Source organism: Diplotaxodon limnothrissa, linkage group LG13 (genome assembly GCF_057381915.1).
Source record: "Diplotaxodon limnothrissa isolate DT_005_m linkage group LG13, D_limnothrissa_male_GT1.1, whole genome shotgun sequence".
Taxonomy (NCBI): Eukaryota; Metazoa; Chordata; class Actinopteri; order Cichliformes; family Cichlidae; genus Diplotaxodon; species Diplotaxodon limnothrissa.
In genome coordinates, this window is record NC_140608.1 from 18,137,460 (window position 1) to 18,162,120 (window position 24,661).

Genomic DNA, 24,661 nt, shown 5'->3' on the forward strand with positions numbered 1-24,661 from the left:
TTGTATATATATAAGCAATCCTTCCAGCTTGAACTTTACTCCATTGACCGGCCAGACATCGCACTGCCCGTAGCTTCAAACCATTAATTAACTTGACCAAGCTTCAACCCTTTAATTATGCAATACGTGTATAACATGATTACAGTTGCACCTGCAATGAAAGATTATTATATGCTTATGCTAACACCTGAAATACAGACTTTAATATAACATTATCAGTTTCAATAAATGTGTCAATCAAATCATAATAATCATGAATCATAAGTGATGCCACAGTAATAATACTGATCATGGATAGTAACATAGATTATGAATGTAAAATAATATTTCACTCCAACAGGAGACAGAATATCAATCAAAAGTCTTTAAAAAAAAACATGACATAAAAGTTATAAATTGATTTCCATGGACGGGCCATCTACTAGAAAATCTTGACTGAAAAACCTCCTTCCCTCAGCCAGACCACTGAAGATGAGTTGTGGATGGGGCTTCCAGCACAAAAAGGACCCAAAACACACCTTCAAGGCAACAAAAGAGTGTCTAAAGAAGACACACATAAAGGTCATGAAGTGGCCTAGACAGTCTCCAGACCTCAGTCGTATACAAATCTGTGGAGGGAGCTGAATCTTCAAGTTGCCAAGCAGCGGCCAAGAAACCTGCAGGATTTAAAGAGTTTCTTTAAAGAGGAGAGGGCCCAAATCCTTCCTGAGACGTGTGCAAACCCGATGGCCAGCTACAAGAAAAAATGTTACTGCTGTGCTCGCCACGTCAACATTTGTTTTGGGATCATTGTTCTGTCTTTCTCTACTGAAATAAAACTACCATAAAATGACCATAAAACTACCACTGCAAACATACAAATTCAGCAGGGAATGAAATAATTATTTCCCCCACAGTATGCTTTTACTCAAACGTTTATCTTCCACAACAGCATTAGTTAAAATGAAGCCACTTTAAAGGAACAGTTTGCTGTTTTTATCTTTTTCACAACCAGATTATGTCTATCTGTCCATTAATTGTGAAGCTGCCATCAGGACATCAATATTTAAGCAGAACAGGAAACATAGAATTACAGCACTCGTGACCTTCTTTACACTGGCTTCTGGTATGTATTTGGAATAGATTAAAATTGATTAATTGATTGAGGACTTTCAAATCCTTTCATGGCCTTTCACCTCCAGTAGTTGCTGAGGTTTCCGACCTTAGTGCCAGTAAATTTTTAGGCAGATATAATCTTACTGTTTCAGCGGAAACCTCAAGGAGACAGTCCAGACCCAGAGACTGGACCAAAGAAATCATTTCCACTGAGTTATCATTTTATTTAGTTTTTTGAACTTCACACTTTTTCTTAACACTTGTTTTATTTTGCTTTTCCTGAAGCACTTTATAACTTGAATTTATAAAAGTGCTATCTAAATAAAAACAGCTATTTCTCCACATATATTATTATTTCTCTGTGCGTAAGCACTAACCTAGCTGCGGCCAACTGGTTTTTTTAATGATTATTTCCCTCCAAGCATGTTTGGAACTCACTGAGACATTTGCTTAACCTGTAGACAAAAAATATGTTAATACTGTTTGCTTTAGAGGTGTTAGGAAAGTTGAATTTGATGTGAAAGTATACACATATTTTAAAAGTTTGGCTTGGAAAGCAAAAAAAAAAAACTGTTGTTGGTTGCTCTACAGGTTCAGATTTACAGCAGCTTTGCCTTTAATTGACGTCATTGTCCTTTGAAATATGTCAGTAGAAATTGAAGGACTATTTTAAAAGTGACACCGGTTTGAATATTTGATTTTCACTGAGTAACAATTTATTTTGCTTTTGGATTATGGATTTGTGCTGTAGAACCATGCGGCACATCATCCAAATAAAATGCAGTATTCAATTGTAGATATAGATGTACTTGGTCGAATAATAAGGAAAAAACCCAGAGCATTCAGGAATATAACAGGAAAAAAACAGTACTCAGAAAGCGGTGAAGGACAGTCCACAGCACTAATGGGACTGCTGCTGGACAGAAGCATTTTAAGCACTTTTGGTTCTAATAAGAGTAGAACAGCTAGTTCAGTTTATATCTCTGCAGTGTTGATACAATATATCTGGACCACATAGATATGCCAATATTGTTTTTGTAGGGAGACGGTCAGGAGGTTCAATAACCGTGGCGCTGAGAGCGTCTGCTCGGAGCCCGAGGCCCTCTCTCACCATATCACAACAACGCCACAGTCAATACAATCCAAACTGAGCCCTCATGCAGAACACTGCACGAATCGATATTCTTAAAAAGGTTACACGTCAAACTATTAAATACTTTATCGATCCCTGAGCAATATGCAGTGTGTTTATGGAAATCTATAGATACTCTATGTTATTCTCGTCCTAAGTAAGAAATGAAGTAAGTATTTTAACTTCTTGCCGTCACGTAGCAAAGCACGGGGAAACTAATGATAACTAATGCTGCTTCTTTTTTTTGAACATCTCGTAAACTTCAACGCCAAAATCTGACACTTTGTTTCCCACAATATGTTTGACATTAAGTTTTCTCCCATACAGACACAGAAAAGAAGGGAGACAACATTTAACAGGACTGCCTCTAACTCAGCTCTTACATAAGTGATGTTAAGAATATCTCAGAAAGAAAAAAAGACTAAACCTCAGGTTGGGAAACATTCATCTTCTTTCTTGTCAGCGTTCGGAGAGAAAACTCTCTTGCATCTCTCTCATCAAACCAAACTATCACAAACCCTAACATTAAGTTCTTTTTCACATGCCAGCCAAATGTCTTTCAACTAAATGGAGCAGCTGCACTGAAATCACAGAATGTACAATAAACCTGTCACAGTCTGTATTAGCAGATGGGAAATGGGAAAACAAAAGCATGTGTCGCTGAGGATTGAGATTTTAGCTTGCCAGGTGTAAATCCGGCAAATAGGAGATAAAGGGAGAGCAGAAGAGGACATGTTGATCAAGATCGATGGATGTAGTGATGGTGAGTACGAAGGTGACCAGTACAGCTGAAAAACTGCAAAGCGAGGTGAATAGCGAAGAATCGAGAACCAGAAAAGGTGCAATTGTGCTTATTAATGTGCCAGAATGATCTGGTGTTACAGCGATAAAGATGGAAAAACTGAACGTTAGAAACAATTACATCAATCTAAGGCGAAGAAAAGAGGAGTTTCCTATATAGAACCATAAGCTGTGAATAAAAAAAATCATAAGTGGCACTTTCGGGCTTAATGGCGTTGTTGATAGCTGCTTGGGCCATTATAGCGAGTTGAGACGAACATCACCGGAGGGACGAGGGATGGAATATTGTATGAGGACACAGAGAAGAAATAAATGACCAGATGGTGGTTATAAATGCACAGTCAATAGAGAGACAGAAAAAGCAGCAGAGGAAAAATCAAGAAAAAGAAGGGCACAAGAGAGCAAGAGAAAGTGAGTGGGATTGAGAGAAAAGGGACTGACAGTGAAGAATGCAGGCAGTTAAAGATATCTGCCGAGTGATCTGTTATTACAGAAAGAGGGAGACAAACAGCTTCTTTCTTTTGTTTTTTTCCAACAGCAAAATAAAGACACTCATCAATTTAAATCAGCAGGGTTCCCGGACCTCACCTTTTATCTGTCAGACACTGGATGGTGAAGGCCTGTTCCTCCCTCCTCTTGTCCATTCATCACACAGAGGAAGAAGACACCCCTCCAGGGGCATGCTGGGTAATCTTGCATGGCCGGAAACATGGCGATGGTGAACGGATGGCGGCGGGACCCTTTGTTATTTACTGCTCACTTAGCCCCTCTGCACCCTGACACACACACAATTTATGAGGACAATCGTCAAAGCCGCTGCGCTCCACTGGAGCACTCCCTGATGGATGTACATGAATCCAGGAGAGGAGAGGAGAGAGAGAAGCGGGGAGACAAAGATAGAGGTTGAGGCGTCGTACAGTTTCCATTACTGTAAATGAAACCACTCACTGGGCTTCATAAAAGAAAGATTTACATCAAAACAATAGATCAGAACAAACATTTTGCAATTAAACGTTAAGCCCCGAGACGAAAAAATCATTTTAAATATAAACTCCGCAGCAGCTTATATTACTGCCATGCAGTCCTGTCTCATGGAAGGAGTGTGAACTGAACTGCGTGCTCATATGTCTTGCGAAATGCCACTGAATGCACCAAATGTCACCAGAATGTCAGCAGTTCCACCGTCTGCGCTTTGAGCTTTTATTTTGGTGCATTCACTCTAACAGACACCTCTTTTCCTCGCTGCTTTCATCCGGTATTCACATCCCCAAAACTCATTTACAATGTCCCCGTACTCTTTGCTAAGGCAGCTGACAAACAGTACAGTAAGTGTTCAATCATAACAATCCATTAGAATAATCACTGATAACAAGTCCATTTTCATAAAAGAGACGGGCGAGGGATTAATGAGCTTAACCCTACTTATGTTCCATCCATTTTGTGCTGTAAATCAATAATCCAGTAATAATGTTCTTCAGTGGGGCAACAGAGCCCCAAGAGCAGCATCCTCTCTCTCTCTTCATGAGTTATTTGAGCTGCCCTACTATCTCCTTTGTTCTCTATAAAGTTGCCTTTTGGGAGTGCCAGGACCAAACACATATATTTTTAGTGTTTTCTACACAGTCTGGTGTGAAACAACACGAGGGATTGGTGAGACTCCAAGAAGCACAGAGCGCACAGACGGGAAAGGGAGAGGAGGAGGGGAAAGTAAATGAGCAGAGAGAAGGAGTGATGGGGCCAGGAGACCAGGGAGGAAGAAGAAGAAGAAGCAAAAAAAAAAAAAAAAAAGATGGAGGGAGCACATGGTAGTGGAGAGGTAGGGAATTTTTACAAGACTCTGTTTAATCAGCCTCTCTCTAACTCTGCGTCAAGGTGCAGTGCTCCTCTCTTTGTATCCTAATGTTTCCTTTATGCATCCTTTTAGATTTTAATAGCATGGAAATCAAAGACTTTCAGCAGCCTTCAAACATAATTGCTGGGTCAGCTGCAAAAGAATATAAATTAACGCCACAAAACAGGAACGTTTCAAAATTAAAGCACATTCTGATGCTCGTATCGAAAAACAAAACCTGTCTTTCAATTTTTTTTCAACTACTCAGTAATGCTTCAGTGAGGCTGTATGCTGCCGTAATTCTAATTTTTTACAAAAAAAAAATCATGTGAACCCTGAATTTTTGATTTCTTGCAGTGCTGTCATGACAACGTGAGGTATTTTAAGCTTGCAGCTGGGTGCTATAAAAAATAATGCAGCCATTGTTTATTGGTTGGCTCATGAAAAACACGGACTGATTACAAAAACTTTGCAAACACAAATTATTTCCATTTGCACATAATAGCAATTTCTGAAGGAAAACAAAAATTGCTGGGATCAATATTATTAACCCCCTGAAAAACTGACCTTTTGACATAGCACAATCCACTGCTGTAAAATGTTGGGCTTCAACTTTGTAAAACTTCTAAAAACTTCTAAAAATCAAGTTAAAACTGGATTTTTCTTGCTAGGGTTATCATCCAATTTGTGCACATTTTAAAAACTTCAACAAGGGTCTGAGCTGTCACTTGAGAAAGCATCATGCCAAAAACAAAAGAAATCAATTTAGACTTAAGAAAAATAATTGTTGATGCTCACAAAGCAGGAGATGTATATACAAAGCTATCACAGCGTTTCCAAGTGTCAAAAGTTGGAGTGAGAAGCATCATCAAGAAATTCAAAGACAGTCATACAAGCTTTGGCAGAGGTAGGAAGCAAAAGATTTCAAAGACTCTGGAAAGAAAACTACTGAGAGATGAGTCTAAAGAGCTCAGAACAACTGCCAAGACACGAGGGAATGACTTCTCAAAGAAGACAATCACTAGAACCTGGCACAGAAATGGACTCTGAGGTTGAAGACCAAAAAAACCCTCCACTTCTGCAGAAGGGACACATTTAATCGAGACTGAAATATACTAAGGACAACCTGGAGAAAGACGCATATTGAAAAAATCCATTGTCCCCACAGTGAAGCACAATGGTGAAAGTGTGTTCGTGTTTCTGGAACTGATGGAAGGAATTCTGAACAAAGATGGATATGTGAGGATTTTGATTGAAAACCTTAATCAGTGAGCAGAAAAACTGAGTCTCGGTCATCACTTTGTCCTGCAACACAACGCCGCCCCAAAACATGCGTTGGTCCTGATGAAGAACCACCTCCAAAAGACCAACGTGAATGCTGCCTCCACAAAGCCCTGATTTAAATCCTATTAAAAATCTGTGGGGTGAAATGAAGACCAAGGTCCATGCCATAAGACCAACATACCTGGAGGAGTCTGAGAGTTTGGCCAAAGAAGAATGGGCTGGGATTGCGCAGGAGACGAGTGTGACATTTGTTTAAAACTACAACAAATGACTGCAGGTTGTTATCAAGCAAAAAGGACACAGAATGATAATTTTGTCCCTTTGAGTTATTGTGAAATAATTTTTTTTCTGTGTGCAATGTAAAATATTGCAAGCATTCCAAAATAAAGTAGCAGGTCTAAGCTATGCTAATAGTTCATTTCATTTTTTAAAAGCGCTTTAAAAAATACTTACTCTCTGTCCTCATCTGTATTTCATGAAGCATACTGGACTCTTATGATGGAGGTCATTCATTGAAATACAGCTGCTCTGCTGCCAAATGGATATCACAAAACACCACATCTCACATTAGCAAGTACCTAGCTACATTAGGCTTTAGCCTTGTCTAACCTTACCCCTAACCTTAACCTGTATCCAACAATAAAAACAAGTCTTCACTTTAAAATACGACAATTTACACAAAGTTGGAGTTCCATGTAGTCGAAGTGTGGTGTAACAGCCTGCCTCACCTCCACAGACACATGACTATTTGGATCATATTCAGACTGAGCCAAAGTCTGAGTCATGTCACATTTTCCCATTTCCCAACGCTTCACTCAACTGCAAAAGTGAACTCTCGGTTTTCGGTCTTCAAAAACAGACAGAATTTTGAAGAAAATGTCAGCAGGTAAGTTTTATCAACTACATTTCTTACATACTTTACGTTGTAGAGAAGCTACAAAGCAGAATACAAGTGAATTCAGCACATCTACATTCAATGAGGTGCACGGCGTCTCAGCATCAGCTCATCAGTATTGTCCCGGTCACTCAAACTGAAGCTATAATTGTAATTTTCAGTACTGGGATGCTGTTGCTCTGATCTTGATGTGCTGATGTGTATAAGACAATGAACACGAACTGTGTTTGTCACTGAAGTGTAGATTTTGTCTTTGACTGATGTAAATTAAAATTGCCGTGTTGAGTTTTGTATTTTCTAATTAGTTTTCAGATTGGCTTTGAGTTTTTGTTTTCAGTTACGGTTAATTATAGTTAGTTTCCAGAGTGAATCTGGGTCAGAACAGTTTAAACTGACTTTATGTATAGTTGATGTCCTGTCCGCAGTTTTATAGAAATGTCTTTTACAGTTTTTTAGTTTTTGAATTTAGTTACTTTCAGTTTTCATAATTTTAACCTTCCTAATTATTAAAAAAGGAGGATTTGTCAGGGACAAGATTTGACAAGGTCACATTAATTCATAGTCCAGTAGACATTCTGACGACATTACCACTATATCTATTTTATTTTAGTTAGTTTTTGAGCACATTCAATTTTATTTAAGTTTTTCAACATCCAGTTTTATTTAGATTTACTATAATAACCTTGCTGCTATGCTTCATAAGCTGTCTAACTGTTCCTGATAGCTTCAGCATGGTGTTTAAAGTTGTATGCATTAACCTAAAAAGGGAAATGCTAGAGGATGTTGCTGGAAGCACTACAAGGCTTATTTTCTAAGCTATATTTAGGATGCTTCCTGGTACGCGTTTACTTTGATCTCTGCACTTTTATTGTTTTTGGTTATAAATGTTAAGGCACTAAAAAACAAATGTGGTGTTGATATGTTTCAAAGTAGCTGCTTTGCATAGCTGAAAATATCTAATTTTGTAAGAAATGCATAAAAGTAATGTATGATGTTGATGGTACGAGCTCGCTCTGCTAATCTGTATGAGACCGAGCCAGCTTGAGAGTTTATGCACAGGAGAATATACATGACTGATTATTTCTTCTCTGTTGCAGGTATGACAATAATAAATAAAAACAACAACTACCCCCCCCCCCCCCAAAAAAAAACAAACAAAAACAAAACAAAACAAAAACAAGAACACACATACAAAAAAAAACCCCAGAAAAAACAAAAAAAACTCTGCTGGATGTATTTTAAATGTTTTTTCAGTTTCGGGTTGTTTTGGTAATGCTTCTGTGTTTACACTCTGTTAGGTAGGCGCTTAGGGCATATGTACAAGAAAAACAGTGTGAATGTTTATTTCCTCACCATTGCATATGCTAAGAGCATGTGCAGCATGGAGACCCTGTGAATGCTCTGTGGTTACTGTGGCCGTGGGTGGCAAAGAAAGTCCTCAAAGACCTGCAAGGGAAGTTTGCCTTTTCAGTTACACACACAGAGTTAGATCACCTACACATTCTGTCTTCAGCTTTTTGGATTTTATTTCAAACAAACTAAGTAAAAAGGAAAAACAGCAAACAAAGTTATCATTATGTAGAATGCAAAAATAGATATCCCTCTGATATTTACGCGCATTTCTCACAACAACAAAATTTGTTTTTCCAGATGATGAACCTTGATGGATTCTAATTCATAATGCAAACAGTTTAATCTCACTTGACTTGTAGTTGATGTCTTGACATCAGTTTTATTTTGGACCTTGATCTTTTTTTTTCTTTTTTTGTACACTATCATGAGTAACCACTGCGACAACAAGATGCAAAGAAGAATTGGCATCTGTTCTTTAACCTCAGGCAGCATACTTGACTCTACGGTTGCATAATGCTTTACTATGTTTCCCAGTTAGTTGATAACTTTGTCTGTCTGCTGCTTAACTTTTTACTGAAAAGAACTGCTTAATGTGGCTGAAAACAACACAGATGGGACTCAACAAAATGAGCCATGATAGTGAAGTTGTAGGCGAGAAATCAGAAGCAACAAGCTAAAATACACTATAAAGCTCTGTTGAGCTGAGGGGGCGGGTTCAGAATTATGTTATGATGTGAAGCTTTAAACTTAGTTATGGTTAAAGTGGGGCAACTTAAATATTATTGTTACAATTGTAGTATTGTAGTTACGGGAAGGAACAATTACCTTTGCCATGGAGATAGTGTTTGGTGTGAATGTTATTCTGTCTGCAAACATGATAGCGCAAAAAGTTTTGAATTCATTCTGATAAAACTTTGTCGGCGTGTAGAGTGGGGTCATGTTAACAATCCATAAAAATTTGGCTTAGATTTTCATGGTAACTTAATGATCTATTGGCTTGAATTTGACAAAAAGCCTTATAACTTGACTCTATCTCTTTCAAGCGGGGTTTTTAACAATGGCTTTCTGTCAGGACAAGCAAGGCAGCAGTGCTTGCCTTCTCAAATCTACAAAAATAATCTCTGGTTGCCTTTCTGTAAAAGTCACCGCATCCCAATGATTTTCAGCATATCGAAAGCACCATATAAAGATTTAAAATATCATGTTACATTACACCTTTGACCTCTCCTTCAAGGTCATAAATAGATCTGAAGGTCAAACCTATCTTTCTGCCTTCTTATGCACAGACAACATACAGGGAAAGCTATATGGGGAGCTTTAATATATATGTTACTTCAGACCTCTGACCTCTTTTTCATGATTAAATAAGGTCAAATTTTCTTTAAGTCAAACTTTCATTAAATGTCTCTTATCTTAAAACCCTGCTTAAAATTCCAATACCTTTGTTTTTATTGGGAATTTTTAAGAAATATGCTGGTTATGACCTTTTTATGTGCATTCGATTAAGAGGTTATAACGGTTTAAATACGCAATTTAAGTGGAGATATTATCTGAATTTCAGGAGCGGGACCACACCTCATTCACGCCCCTTCTGGCCTCAGGCTATATATGTCCCCTTCAACAATACCACCAATTTTATGCCCCCGGGAGCCAGTGCCGGTCCCATTCGAGGCCTTCCCCAAACTGTAGCACCAGTACACTTTTATTCATTTTAATCAGAATCCAAATACTTTATTGATCCCAGTGACAATGTGGTCACAGTTGCTCCAAGACAGTAAGAACAGTAGCTAACAAGTTAAAGTACCAATTAAATACTACAAAATAGCTGAGAGGTTACACACACTGCAGCTTAAGAAAATGCTAGGAAATGAAAAAATGCTGCAAAGGTTGCTTTTGCGGAGACAATAAGATGTCGGAACAGCTGCGGAAGAGACAGAAACCAAATTCAAAATATGAACAATCACACAGAGACACACTTAAAAGAAACGTATTCATTGTGACAATTGTGAGGGAGAAAAAGATGCAAATGTGTGTTTTTTTATCTTGTGATTCACATAATACTGTAGATACATGTTTGCTGTTCGCTGTTTATTGTTAGCTGTTTACTGTTAGCTTGTCATTTCACAGCGTCATCCATCATGTTAATGTCTCAGCAAAAACACTTCCATTCACTTCCAGTGAGTTATGCTTTTTTTTTTTGTGAGCTTTCTCTGTTTCCGTTGAGTTTTCTTCAACTTCCAATGTGTTTTGTGTGCTTTTGTAGGTTTACACTCTCTGAGTGTTTCTTGTTAAATTATAGGTTTGGGACAGGACCCACTTTTGTGGTGTCTTACATGAAAGCCGGAAACACAGATCTTGCACGCAACCAACTAGTATTCACAATTTATGCAATCTATCTATGTATCAAGCCAAAAATACGAAAATTACAATAATATGTTTACTATTAGTTGCTCTTTTTTGAGAGGGTGAAGGCATAGCAGGGTGCTGTGTAGGTTTAATTCAAAACATGTTGGAAGTATCCAAGTCCAGGCAGCCTCCTGTAGCCCCCAGCTGGCGGCTTCCCCTCTCCTCCCCCCTGCTCTGGCTGGTCCCATCGGCATCATGGACTGAGAGAGTGGCAAAAGAGAGAGAGAGTTGGCAAACTCTGTGGCCTATGTGCCAACACCAAGCCCCAACACTCCAGTGCCTGCCTCAGCAACAATCTCTGCTACAGCATTTAGAACAGGAGGTAATGGGCCACAACATATCCTGACGCTGCATTTATTCCGATAATGTAGGCACATTTGAATGCAAGAGATCAACATCCCTTTCTGTCTTTTTCCAAATTTCAAAATACTCCTGTACTAAAGCTCCAAGAGACGATTGCCCTCGGGTCTATACGAGTTTTAGCTGAAACAGCACCTGAAAACCTCAGGTGCCATGTTTACAGTCAAGCAGAGAAAGTAAAGAGATATTATAAAAAGGACGGAGCCTCCAAGAGTGGACCAAGATGTGGCAAAAGCATGGAATGCGCATCAAGCAGTTAAGTAATTCGGTTTTACTCCCATTATATAATGGGCAGTAGTTGTGCAATAAAGTAAGATATACTGTATAATTGGAAGTGCAGCTTAATTAGAATAACTGGTGCCATATTTTTAGGGATTTACTGTATATTACAAATGAAGTGCAGCATCTTAAGAGTGTAAGATGAGTTCAGCATTCCCAGATGAGATGAGGATAAGAGACTAGCAGTAAGAATGAAGAAACACCAGAGGCCATCTGCATGTGTTATTAAACTGCCCATCGCCTGGCACTAAATCCCAGCAGTGGGAAAGAATCCAGCAATCAAAGCACATATGGCCAACAACCGGTGCTTGAATTATCCTTCAAATGTAGGTTAATGAATTCAGGAACAGACTGACAGTCATGAACATCATATCTTTAACAACCTGACAGACACACCTGCCAATCTGTGGTGGGGCTCTCTGCATGTGGGGGTGGGTATTATGGGTGAAGAGGGGGTGGGATCGATTAGCACCTCAGAAGCAGAGTCTGTTGGGTGACAGCACCGCCAGAGATGCTGGGAGACTCAGGGCCAGTCCATTCATCAGAGACCTCCTAGAGCTAATGAAACACGCCGAGAGAGTGATTAAGACACAGACACCTACTACAGCAGGGCGGTGTGCCTAATGCATTAATCACAGCTTTTGTCTGCGGGTATCTGAACCGTTTCTGTTGCTTTGTGCGAATGTGTGCCAACACGGGTGATGTACACAAACTGAATGTGGTGCATTTGTGCATACAGACACGCCCACAGAGCGGTGGTTATGTTCGGATACAATGTTAGACTAATAGCTGCAATGCATGTTCTTCCTGTGTTTGCCCATGTATGTGCAACTTGATCTATCTTTGTAGCTCTTTCAATTAAAATCGCTCTTTTCAAAGTTTGCATAGATACAAGAAGCCAGTCCTCTTCTCATTATTACATTTTTGGTGTTGATTAATTGGACCTGTACGATAATGAGCAAATGCCCAAAACTAAAAATGTGTTCCATCCTGGAAGGGACCGTCCTGTCTGCTCAGCAAATGGATAATATAATGCAGATGGTACAAGTGTGATAATTTGTTTTTGTAAGAGACTTTTCTGCAGCTGATTACTCATTGCAGTCTGGTCATACATAAGTTTGTCTCATGAACTTGGCTGTTAGGAGCTCCTGCGTCTTTCTTTTTGTTTTTTTCTGAGAAGTCCAAGACAGTGCTGCCATATTAAGCCTATGCTACGAACTCGTTAGATGACATCCAAACACCATCTGGGGTGTCACCGTGAGAGAGAGAGTGAGAGAGGGTGCATATTGTTTATGACAGAGCCAAGATGAGGTTTTAATACCCGGTTTTATTGCTTAACAAATGAAGACAGTCTGAAGGTGATTATTTATATCTATTAATTAAGTTAATCAAGATGACAGGATTTGCTTCTGTCTTCCCTGTTGCTAATTACATTGTGTTTGTGTGTACAGCACAGGGCCGGTGCCATAAATACAGATGTCATCTGTGCGCCGGCATTGCTAGGGATTAAGCTCTGTTTGCACGCGCATGTTTGTATGCAGGTGTGTAAACATAATTCGTGTTGCCAATAAATGGTAAATTTGCATACACTTCGCATATATAACATGCAAAAACCTATTTTATTCTTCTTACTTTGCACGGCAGCAGCTTTTGCATACAGGTATAGGGTACAAATGAAATACGTGTAATCCCTAGAAATGAAAAGGACTTTATCTCTCATTGTGTTTTTGTCCGGAGCAGCCCAGGTCGACCTGCTGAGTGAGCAAACCCACCCTCTCCACTCTTTCTCCTTCTCTTCTTCATACTTGTTTCTGTTGCTGCAAATGGGACAGCAACCAAGGGGTCTGCACTACAAGCAGCAGATTAAAGGATTACCATTAATTAGATGTCAGGGACAGAGAGGGGCTTTGCCTGTCTTGGCCATGATACAATATCTGTTAATCTGCTCCGCTCCTGGATAAAAAGAAATCAGTCCATTGGCAGAAAAAATAGGAAAAGAGGGATGGGGCCAGGAAAGAATTGAAAACAAGAACAAAGAGGCAAAGGCACCGAGAGGTGGGTTTAGAGACTGGAGGATGGATGAAAGGGGCAGGGGAAAAAAAGGAAAACTACTCACGGCCCACTCGAGTGTACATTGAGCTTTTCGTATAGAAAGAAAAGCAGCTGGAGATAATAGGATGCATAAGGATGTGAGAGACCAAAAGGAGGTAACAAAGAGCTAATAGCCGGCTGATCTATAGAGAAACAAGGGGCTAAAGAGAGAGGTGAAGTGACTGAGGCCCGAGAAAAGAGCAGCCGCTCCAGAGAAAAATAAAAATAAAACAAGCTACTTTTTTTAAAGATATCTGCTCAGACAAGGTTGGGCAAACATCTCCCCCCTTTAGACATCTGTCAGCTTTGACCTGCACCACTGCATCTGTATTATTTTCCACCACCCCCCTTAAAAAAAATGATAAAAAAAAATGACTGCACAGCTGCACTTCAAAGATATAGTGCTCCTTAGTCCACACGTGTCATTCGTAATTAAAGACTTGCTCAGATGGATAGCAGGTAAGTCAGGTGACTGACAGATGACTGTTCTGAGTTTGATAAGGCGCTGGTCCATAATAGAAGTCCTGACCCTCATTTTTAGTGCCGTTAACCCAAGGCAGACTGCCTGTGTTGACTTCATCTTTCTTTGACAGCGAGTTTGATTCTGTGCCCGAGGCTAGGTGAGGACAAGCTATCGGGGTCCTGCTAAACACCCGCTTACTGCCCGGCTGATAACACTCAGCCTGTGGGCATGCTGGTTTGGGGTACCGTCTCCCCTTGTCTGGACAGATCACCCTCAGTGAGCCTGCAGATGAGTGAGGCTTATCAGTGGTGCATGTACGTACACGAAGATAATATTGCTCACAGGAAATATAGATATATATACCTATAAGCAAACTGAGGTTGATCCTAAAATATATAACTATGGGTTTTCTGTTGAGGTAGTAGAACGCCTGAAGGCAAATACAGGAGCGCAATTTTTAAAAAATTTTTTGCAGCAGTAAGTAGGACCTAATGTAAATTTGAGTTGTGAGGGGGGTAATTGATGGAGAAGGGTTGGGACATCATTTTCTTTTGGTCAGGCGTAGGGCATTCCCTCTATTTGAGTAAAGGGACTGTGGGCGCCCCCGTGAGCCCCACTCTGCTGAGACTCTAATTACTTTGGGGACCTGGAGAATTCAAAGGATTTAGATACGGGGGGAAAAGAATTTCTAATTTACTGCACCACTTGATGTTTGTCTTCATTTGTGGTATGACTTGCGCTTTGGAAAGCAAACAGACACAAACTGCGCCTTTATCAGGAACTGCTTCCTGATAAAAGGGAAACAGTATTCGACCGCTGTCACTGCGGTGTTTATCCCCAGGGTGTGTGTGTGTATGTGTGTGTGTGGATATTAATCTCCTGGACAAACACACTGTAACTTCACCCCCTCTTTCTGCTAGAGCTATCTTCATCGCACAAGGCTCAGCACCCTTGCCTGTCTGGCCGCTGACATTTCTGCTCATGCTGTGGAGCCACCACCCTAAAAACCATTTTTTCACCTGGAATAAATGACCTCAGAAGTTTCCAAAAAGAAAAAAAAACAGTTGAATTTTACTTCTTAATTGTGTCATATCTCATGCTGCTGCACAGACATTTACACAGGTGTGTGAAAAATTCAATAATCGGTTTGCAGTCAGGGGCGAGCCGTGCATAAGAACCTGGAGTAAATATCTTTGAGTCCTAAAGACGTCCGTGGTCCACTAGGCAGATGATTTGGTTACATGCAAATCTTCTTTTCATTCCGAGAGCTTTGTATAATTAGAATATGGTAATCAAATTCAAATACTAAGAGAAAAAGAAAGCATTAAAAAAATATTCATTTTCATTTTTCATTAGTTTGCGGTGTAGATTACATTCTCGCCTGATTGAGAACAGTCCTCTGTGGACTGTGAAAGGTGCTGTCTGAACAGGCTTTCTTGACAACAGACGTTCTGAAGCATGAGAATCAGAAACAAGTTTTGGTTATGAGGTCAACTAACAGTAATTACTTAGCAGGTTGGTCAATTAACACCCCCACTTCCCCCCCCCACTCACACACTTGTTTAAATTTGCATGGACATGTTTATTTTGTGCCTTTATATAGTGAATCAGAAAGGTGTTAATTTCATGCCTTTTCTGCGAGCGAGTCAGTGTGCGTTAGAGAAACAGACTGCATGCACAACATTAGTGTATCAGACAAAAGGACCTGTGTGTGTGTGTTTATTCCTTATTCAGCATGACGCGCTTTGGAATTATGAGGCCACAAAGGCAGTAAAAGCTTAATTTGAGAGGTTACACTGTTCCCGACCGAAAGCTATAAGAAAGCTCAATGGTGAAATGAGGATTTAATAAAAAAAATATATATTCCCAGTGATTCAGTTGTCATCAGTTGAGAGCACCCCTACGCATATGCACAGACCCGTGACCAATAAAACGAGAGTGAGAGAAAATGGGTGGTAAACTTTCCATCATCTCCATTCTTTCTTATTAACAGGGGGATATTTTGCTCTCGCTCTGAGTGGCAGAGACCAGTAAAGCCATGGTGTTTTACGGCCTCCCAGCTCGCTGTTGACAAAGATTGGGCACCAGAGGGCCTTGCAGGAAAGTCACAAAGTCATGGAGGACAGAGAGTGGGGGTTTGCAAAGTGAGTCTTCACTTGACAGAATCTTATGTTATTAATGGTTTAAGGCATTAACGTCACACTTTCAAACTTTAATTGAGCAACCAGTGAGCGAGATATCAAACAGGAAGGCTCTCTAGGGTGACATATGTTGTGCGTGTGTGTTTGGCAGAGTGTGCCCGTGTCTGTTTTTGTATGTGTGTTTTTGTGTGTGCTCCTCACCTGTGTGGGAGTGTGATAGACAGAATGAGACCTCTCAGCAGAAGGTTCTGGGGAGACAATCAATACTCCTCACCGAGCTGCGTGGCTACAGCCCTCTCTCATTATGTGCCACAAGGGAGGCTGCTGCTGAGTCTGGCTGAGCAAGAGCCAAGGGAGTATGGGCACATTCATAGAAGCCCCCTGACGTAGGCTATTGCTACCTTTTTCACGATACGTGACAGGATAATGAGTCTACAGCACCCCTCGAAACATCTCTCGTGGGTGCACTTTCCTTGTGTATCTTTTCTATGAAGGACTGTTAGTGTATTCTTTTTTTCTTCAGATTCACCAAGAAGTCCATTCAAAGGCACCTCTATTTTAGATGCAATGATGTCCAAAATCAAGAGAGGCTATTTGTGGATATGCTGCACCTAACTCAGGGGGAGAAAAATGAGCAGAAAATGATACCTACAGCATACCGTGACATTGGAAGAAAAAAAAAAAAACCTCTCTGCAAACAATGTGGCTCCTATTATCTGCAAATAACCACAATCCCGAAGGTGCTTTTGGATTAAATATAACTGCGAAAATAATGGGCATATTTTAAAATTTGATAATGCAACAAAATCCTTCTGGGCACCAGTTTCTTGGACCAAGACTGTGGGACAGTTCTGACGAGCTGCATCCCATCCCCATCCATTTCTATGCAGGCTGCCAGTAAGCTGTGCCAAAGTGCTGATATCCCTCATTAGAAAAGCAGAATAGGAAAGAGTCCAACTCATTCCTGCCCACACTGTCACAATGATGGCACAGGGTCTCCACAGGAGATTTGAAGGTCAACAAGAAAAACAGGTTGTAACAGATATAGAATTGCGGCCAGTGGAAACCCAGCCATTTAAGTAGAGTAGGGCTGCTGAGGAGGGAGATTAGGGAGAGTGAAGTCGTGTTCTCCCATGCTTGTTAACGTTAACTGAATTCGACTGTACAAGGAAATGGGCACGTTGATGGAGGTTGTTATTTATGCATGTGGATCCAAGTGAAGTATCTGTGATTTCCATGCCAACAGTCAATTTATTTTATTTACAGATTAGGGGGGAAAATGCAGCTATTCTAACAAGTCATTCATTATCTGTTGATACCCAGGATTTATCCAGTGAGCCCACAAAAGACAACATTTATCCAGCCCTAAGGGCAGAGCCTGAGGGGTGGGAGCTTGGCTCTAAGCCTACAGGAATAGAGAGTTAACACAGGTCAAATCCCATCTTTCATATCCTCAGGCAAAACGTGCATCCTCGTGTTCAGCAATTCCACACTGGCAACTCATTTTTAAAAATTCTGATACTTATCACCATATTTTCCTCTGTTGGACTTGGCATACGTGCCACACTTGAGTCTTATTTAAAAGCTCTGTCCCACCTGTGCTCCTTTGTTAAAGCTCAGGGGTGCAGCAGGTATTGCGATGGGCTTTCGGCACCAGACAGGGCACGGGATTACACCATCACTAGATTAAACCACTGGCATCACCTGCTGGGAATTCTAACAATTATCAGCCTTGCACTCCAGGGATGTGGGACTGATGTGGGGGAACAGGGCGTCTAGATGCAGAGGAGGGGGCAGTCAGGCTTTTGGATGTGGTACAGATAAAACCCCCATCTTTAATGCTGTCTGTCACATTGAGATAAACGGTGCCCACCAGGCAAATTTATTACAAAACATCAGATGTCTCAAAGGCACTGTTAAAAAGCACTGCATGAGACGTGCCATTGACTGTTTTGTTTCATGTGACTGGCTTAAGAATATCCTGCTGCTTAGCTCCTTTTGTTTTGTTTTGCATCCTTAGCCACAACATCGGTCACTGATGCTGCTGAAAGTGTAGGTACAGATGTATAAATGCTCCCTTTTCGCCATCCACACATAAGCAGGCCTCTTTGTCATTTTGGAACCTGTTTTAAATCGAAGGACCCATCTGAGGATGTCGGGAAGAGAAAGAGGACCTGTAATGAGAGCACTAAAGCAACATATGTTACTCCCTTACACCTCTCGATTTAAGACTGGCTTTTATTTCACATCTTTTTTTCCCTCCTTCGCACACGCTACACCTTCTGTGTTGAATTCCCACTTGCCTATTTTTGGAAAGTCATTGAGAGTCTTTGACAAAGACGGCCTGAAGTGAATGTGAAAGCGTACCCCTGGCCTTGTCGCCTGGTAGTAGAGCAGACCATCTGACCACCAGCAGTAGGTTGGGCCATGAGGGGCCATCCGACCAAACCTGGGAGACCTGTGTAGCCGCTATTGCCAAGTTGCTCCACTCTCCTTCAAGCTTCAGACTACTCTGCCCACCTCAGCTACCACAACCAGCACTACCCCTCGCCTCTCTTACCCCTGCAGGTGCCAGCTCTTCTGCTCAGCGAGATCCCAGTGGAGCACACTGAAAAAAGAGAGAAAGAAATCCATCCAGTCAACCTCGTTTTTGTGTGTGTGAGTGGGACAGAGATGTGAAAGAGCACTGGTGGCAAAATGGGACTCGTAAGCAGAGGTGTCAGAGGAGGTTTGCTCCCAGGAGGGCTAATTTTATATTGTTGTCCAGATGACCTTGAGCTGGGTACCATGGAAACATTCCTACCTTGACTTTGAAAGGTGTCTTGGTGGCTCTGCGTTCGTGTGGCGACAAAGCCCTCTCACCTCAGAACAGAGAGAAATGGCCAAAGGCAAAAGGCTGGAAATAATAGCAGAGCGCCTTCAGTGCCCAGGGAAGGAGAGCATTAGCAGGAAATCTTTTGAGGTGCCTCTGTTCATGCTCCACAGCTCCTCTTCAGACATGTAGCTGAATTTGAAAGCTATTGATGGCCTTGTTCAATCAATGGAATAACAAAGTCCTGAACTAAAGTGACTCAGACAAAAGTGAGGGTAAGTGTTTCTGTGCGTGTGTCAGTTAAAGACAAGAGGCAAACAGATAGGAAGAGAGAGCTTTTGATTGCATGTGAGTTTGGGGTGTTCAGAGTGTGCATAGCAAGAAGCACAGCTGCAGAAAGAAACTGAGAAATGACTGGATTTGATCTTCTTAATATTAGCTTGGAAATGTACCAACCCCTCTATGTTTGTCTCTAAGCAACATGCACACTCTATGTAAATTCACGTCAACTAACATTATATTCAGCTGTGTTTGTCTGTTGTGTTTTGATATACAAATGAAGTCAGTTGGAACACATTAGACTACACACATTTATTTCAGGAATTAAGCACTATTAGGCTTTGATTACTAAAAATTGTGCCCGGGCAGGACAAGACAATATTTGTATGCAAATGCAGAAAAACAAAGCTACACTGGTTGAAAATGCTAAATAGGGCTCGTAATGATGATTCTTCTCATTGAGGCTAAAGACAAATGCAAAATTCTCTAACTAAACAAGAAAATATTTATCATTAGTATTTGCAGAAGTCATTTGATTTGAATGTGTTTTGAATTAGAGATTAACTGAACTTGAAGACGTACCTGCCTGAAGTTGCACGCAGTCATGGCTGACTGTCACTGACTACAGCAGCGTGTAGGCAGAAAGAAGAATAAAGAGCACATGTATGCTGCTATGTGCCACACCCTACCTGCTATCCTGCTGTCCCAGGCACTTTCCATCTGCTATCGCAACACCTACACTGGAAAACAGAGTGATGTTACTTTCGATTGGTTCATTCTCATTCTACATATTTAGGGCTCATTGTGCGCAATTGGCAACGGTCGTGTTGACTAAAAAGGATGCCAAATGTGCTCATGCAAACAATCTCTGATGAATCTTGTTTACTTCCTTTGCTTATTAAAACATTAAGACCATTGACTGTAAGACAGTTAGTGTTAGCTGTTAACGTCAATTAGGAATTAATTACATAGTGTGTTATAAACAGTGTTCTAAATACAGACCAAATGGCTCTGTGACATTGTTTTAATGTTTACACAGAGCAAGCATTTGTAGCTGGCATCCCCCTTTCCTGTGAAGTACTCTTGGAGGTAAGTCTTTTATATCTCAATTAAAGTGCTTTCCCTGAGCTCCGTGCTCTGAGCATGGCCATTATCACCATGGCTCCCAACAGTCTAATTATGCCCACTCCCAACATCACCCTCCTCCCAATCCATCCTGCGCCCACGCTGCTCTATCTTGAACCTCAGTGAGCTCACCTCAGCCTCCTTAAAGCCAATCAGAGAGCAGTGTATGGAATCACTGGAGTATGGGATTGGCTACGTGACGCTGGGTGTCTCTATGGGAGGCATTGAGGAAATACCCCAGGGGAGATCTGGCACAGCACTGCTGCTGCTAAACCCTGAACTGCCTGTCAGCAGCACTTTGTCGGAACATGATGTGTTCTTGTTAAGAGGCAGCGATGCGATGTTAGAGCAAACACCCCCCCTGCAACGGGCAGGTGCAGAAACCTCGGTAAAATAGACCCATTTTAAGAGCAGCCTCAGGTGTCTGGATGGCAACGGTGTGGCAGCATTCACCATTTAAGAACAGTCATCACAACGCTTACAGAAAACAAGCTGGAAAATTATTATTCAACATTCAAAATTCAGCACAGGAGCTTCCAACTGTGCCTTGGTGCTCAAGACATGGAAACCATACAACACCATAAAATACCTAAAGTTAGACTTTTGTTCAGTAAACTGCATGAGGAAACTGGCCACTTAAAGAGGAAAGCGGAAAATTCTTTATACTATATTTATAAAACTTAATTTTCAATGCCTGCCTGGAATCAGTCACTTTTTTGACAAATTCTCCAACCTTTAAAAGACTGGAGATATTTGTATATATTTTATATGTGCTTTTGTGAGATTCTTTTCATTCAACAGTTTCCCATCATGACTTTGATGTGCTCTGCCGGGGGAAACATTTTCTCTGACAGACTGATTTAAGTGTGCTGCCACAGGGACAGTCACAGGAAAGCCTATATCTGGCTTTCAACACATCTCTCAAGCAGATAATCACCAGAACTTCCATTTGAGATTAGAGAAAGGGAACAGTATATGTCTGATAAACACACAATCATTAAAAATGTATTCCTAAATTTATAAATATAATTGGCTCACAAAGGAGCCCCTTCTGTGACTTTAGTTGTTGTGATCAGGGGTGCACATAAGTGGTCCGCAGGTGCGCATGGGCTGTCAAAATAAAAGACGCGCACCAGATAAGAAATTGCAACGCACATTTGGTTACATTCGATTTTCTGCAGAAGGACAGACATTTGTTTAGAACTCTTAAAGATGTCGAAGAAGCTCCTTTAAGCAATTACTTTGGTGTTCCTCCACCTACAAAGAAATGTCAGAAGGAGTCTGAACCGCAAAAGAATCGCATATCCTTGGAAAAGTGGTTGCAGGAGGAGAGCTGGCTTCAAACAAATGATGAACGCACAGAGATGTGGTGCAGAATATGCCGTGAAAATCCCACTCTAGCGGACAGAAACAGTGCCTTTTATATGTACGCAAACATGTGTTGCAGCTTCTCATCTGGTGCGTGTCTTTTATTTTGACAGCCCATGCACACCTGGGGACCACTTATGTGCACCCCTGGTTATGATAGCTTTTGGATGCTTGAGGGTTTAACTCAAGCATCCAAAAGCAGCTTTAACCGATTTAGGCACAATTTTCAGACCTATTTTAACCTTTTTGGATTCTTGTAGAAATGCAAAAAACCCACATGTGCACAAAATTCTGAAAACATGAAGCTCATGTATCAACAAAATGACTTTAAACTGCTAAACTCTAAGCACAATTTCATTGGCCTCACGTCTTTCAAAATATCCGACTCGTAAGTCTCTGAGTATAAATTGAATCATTTAGCACACTTTGTTCGCCTAGGAACACTGGCCTTGAAAATGCAACACAATGATTACCAATTAGTCTCACTCCTGTGTCACCTGTTCAACTTCAATTGGAAGAACAACTGTGTTGTGTGCCAGAGTATACAAGAGATCTCGAGTGACTTACATAGTTGTGCAAGAAGACGGAGCAGCAAGAACACAAAAGAAGAGGATGAGTGAGGATAAGGATAAGAAGAAGCCTAGGAGGCAGCAAAAAGCAATTTGCAGGTTTTTTTGGACTGTTCTGCAGAAGACTTTGTAATGCAGTAAAACACATATATATATTCCTTTTGTTACCTTTTTGTATCTGTGTGCCGATTTTCTTTCTAGTGTTTGTAGTGGGGAAATTACAGAGTTTTGCCAAATACTAAGCAAAATAAGTTGCATTTGTGTTGCATATAGGTCATTCCATCTCTTGGCCTTTCTGTGTGGAGTTTTCACGCTCTCCCTGTGTCTGGGTGGGTTCTGTTCAGGTACTCCGGTTTCCTCCCACAGTCCAAAGACATGCAATTAGTGCAGTTAAGTTAATTGGTGATTCTAAATTGCCCATTGGTGTGAATGTTTGTCTGTCTCTCTAAGTTTTCGCCCTACAACAGACTTTGATCTGTCTGTAATGTACCCTACCTCTTGTCTAATGACATCTGGGCATTAGCGGAAGAGAATGGTTATAGAACAGATGAAAATCCGAGGCTATATTTGAACGTGAAAATCCCCCAAACTGAAAAAATGTCTATGTATTGTTAAAATATAAAAAAAAAAAGTCCAGCACTACTGTAAAGTCCCCTATTTAAACACACGCTAATAAAACATACAATAATATATTAATAAGAAATAATAATAATGTCAACATAAAACACATGTTGACATGCCTATAATCTATAGGCTTTAATGTGCCGGCCCACATGTAGCAGCTATAACAGAATTTGGCAATAACAAAAGGAAAAAAAAGCCTGTATTAACCAAAACTTTACTTATATTCTGTAAACTTCTATATATTTTAATACATGATGTGCATCATGAAGCCAAAACATAAATGAACACTTTAATGGCAGCGTTTTGATCACATCAGTGTTTATTTGATGCTCTGTAAGACATGAGCAGATAATAGCTGTGTGTATTGTTTGGCAAACTGAATCCATTTTGAATTGCTGCGTTTCATTTTGCAAGAGATGTGTGACTTTATGAAAAAGCAGTCAGCTCTGAATGTGAGGCACAGTTTTTGGAAATTTTAATTTAAATACAAGTTCTAATGTTTTCTTGGGGGAAAAAATGGTAAAATACTGTGATATTTGGAAATAAAGTTCTGATGCAGTGACATTATGATAAGACGTTTTCTAAATGTAATTTTAAAACTGGGTTTTGTATTAGGAGTTTTGAGAACTGTGTCTTAGCAACACAGGCACTCTACTCAAAACTACACAGCAAATCCAGCATGTCCAAATTAACACTGTTGGATTTGATTTCAACACTATTAAAGTGTCTATATGGGTCCACACCAGAGAGTGTTAATTTAACTCTTTTTGGAGAGTTGGTACGTTAACTCTGATTTAGTGTTAAACACCAAATCTGTCTGGAGTTGATAATTTAACACTTGGTGTTAAGAGTTTATATATTAACTCTCAAAGAGTATTTTAGTTTAACTACGTAAGAGTTATCTTCTAATTCATTCTAAAAAGCGGGAATTTTACTGTTCTGAACTTCTAGAAATTTCTTTTGGAAATAAACAGTTACTAAAAAGACGCAATGGTTTTTGAAAAACATTTATTCTGAACTGTGCACCACAATTTCAAAACATTTTCTGAAAGATGTAACAGTATACATGTTCTCACTTTCATTAGTATTTTGTTTATCAAAAGGTCTGACATGGTAAATGCAAATAACAGCATTCTCATCACTTATTTCTTTAATACAATATGCATGTCCTTCATTCATCCCTTTGTGGAACTTCAACGCACTTCTGCTCTCCCCCATATTCCATCTTCACAAGCATATCCTGTGTGGAGATTGAATAAAAATTAGTTGACACTAATTAATGGCACAAATAATCCAGTAAACAATTGCAGCACAGTAAAAAAAAAGGAATCCTCTTTGAGCCATTACTTGTGTAAAGTATTTTCCCAAAAGACAAGGACACAGGCAACAGGTAATACTGAACTAAATGTAAAACCTCAACCTTTTTCATTTTTACCTAAACCGTGTGCACAAAACTCTGGAGGGATCTATGCTAACGTAGAATCGAGTCAGGACGTCAGCTACTGCTGTTTGCTCGTTTTTTGTTTTTTTTAATGGGAAATCGTTTTCAGGCTTCAAGTAGCACCATTATACCAACATTTCACATTCTAGACATTGTTTTAGGTGTATATTAGACCAAAAGTTTGACTGAAAATTCACATGCAAGCTTTTTTCAAGGCTGTGGTATTTGCCCGCAAACAATACCTTTCAGCTAGCTAAAACAGAATATTATGCTATCAGCGAGCAACATGGCTAATGCCTTTCACACAGCTTT